Below are 1,732 nucleotides of genomic sequence, written 5' to 3' on the forward strand. Positions count from 1 at the left end.
TGTATGAGAAAACTCAGGATAAGTTTTGGAATTTTAAATAAGGAAGTTCTGTATTTTCTTAGATGCTCCCAAATATCTCCTTTCCTCTCTTTTGGTCCACACCTCACCCTTCAGGACTGCCTCGACTCTTTTAGACATGGATGAAATACTATGCTACAGCGGATGGGACATGGCTTAATGAATGGCCACCCAGGGCTGGCCACCATGACATGGAAGTTCAAGAGATCCCCATGAAGCTTCCCCATCATGTGTTCCCCATTATGTGACCTCATAGGAAGCAGGAGGCCCTCTATTATCTCTCCAGTGAACTACTTTGATGTAAAGTCCCTACTTCAATGTTGGTTTTTTTTTTTTTTAAAGAACTCAGGTTTTTATTGAACGTGCTACTAAAGAGGTTTAGTCAAAAAGACCAAAGCCCATGTCATCATCAGACTCTTCAATTCTTCTTTCTTTGCTTCCACTTTCTTCTCCTCAGCTGGGGCAGCAGTGGCGGAGGGGGCAGGACCTCCTGCTGGTGTAGCACCAGCTGCTGGGGCAGGTCCACCTGCCCCCACATTGCAGATGAGGCTCCCAATGTTGACACTGGCCAAAGCCTTTGCAAACAAGCCTGGCCAGAAAGGTTCAACATTTACACCGGCTGCTTTAATGAGGGCATTGATCTTATCCTCCGTGACTGTCACCTCATCGATGTGCAGAGTGAAGGCCAAGTAGATGCAGGCGAGCTCCGAGACGGAGGCCATGGTGCGGGCAAGGGCTAGGGAGGGTCTGCCGGGCACGGTGCTAGTCGCCGGATGAAGAGAGGGCCTCACCCCAACGCGGCCTTAGCTTCCTCGGAAGGACCGAGCACCTTAGCGGAAGCTGAAGAAAAGGAAGCTATTTCCAAGTTTTAAAAGCATTTTATCCTAAGTGTCCATCATCGGATGAGTGGATAAAGAAGATGTGGCACATGCATACCATGCAATATTACTCAGCCATAAAAAGAACTGAAATTGAGTTATTTGTAGTGAGGTGGATGGACCTAGAGTCTGTCATACAGAGTGAAATAAGTCAGAAAGAGAAAGACAAATACCTTATGCTAACACATACATATGGAATTTAAGAAAAAAAAATGTCATGAAGAACCTAGGGGTAAGACAGGAATAAAGACACAGACCTACTAGAGAATGCCCTTGAGGACATGGGGAGGGGGAAGGGTAAGCTGTGACAAAGCAAGAGAGTGGCATGGACATATATACACTACCAACATAAAACAGATAGCTAGTGGGAAGCAGCCGCATGGCACAGGGAGATCAGCTGGGTGCTTTGTGACCACCTAGAGAGGTGGGATAGGGAGGGTGGGAGGGAGGGAGACACAAGAGGGAAGAGATATGGGAACATATGTATATGTATAACTGATTCACTTTGTTATAAAGCAGAAACTAACACACCATTGTAAAGCAATTAAACTCCAATAAAGATGTAAAAAATAAATAAATAAAATAAAAGCATTTTATGTGCCTCTTGTATCTCTGTGTCTCTTGATAAACAGGTACTCAGGTAGTGATGCATGGCATTAACTTGCTTGGCATCCTTCCTTGCTTCAGTCCCATGTTTCTCTCATCCTCATCTTGGGGTGTTCCTCTCAAGTATTGGCACCTAAATCCTTTCCACAGACTCTACTTAAAGAAACTGAGATTATTTTATTTTATAATTAGAAATTTGGAGGGAGGCAGCTAATAAGCAATAGATTTGT

General features: G+C 44.5%; 1 pseudogene; it reads right to left on the minus strand.

The window, feature by feature from the left end:
* Positions 1–341: 341 nt before the first annotated feature.
* LOC116759535 lies at positions 342–754 on the minus strand (annotated as a pseudogene).
* Positions 755–1,732: the final 978 nt, after the last annotated feature.

Source organism: Phocoena sinus, chromosome 9 (assembly GCF_008692025.1).
Source record: "Phocoena sinus isolate mPhoSin1 chromosome 9, mPhoSin1.pri, whole genome shotgun sequence".
NCBI lineage: Eukaryota > Metazoa > Chordata > Mammalia > Artiodactyla > Phocoenidae > Phocoena > Phocoena sinus.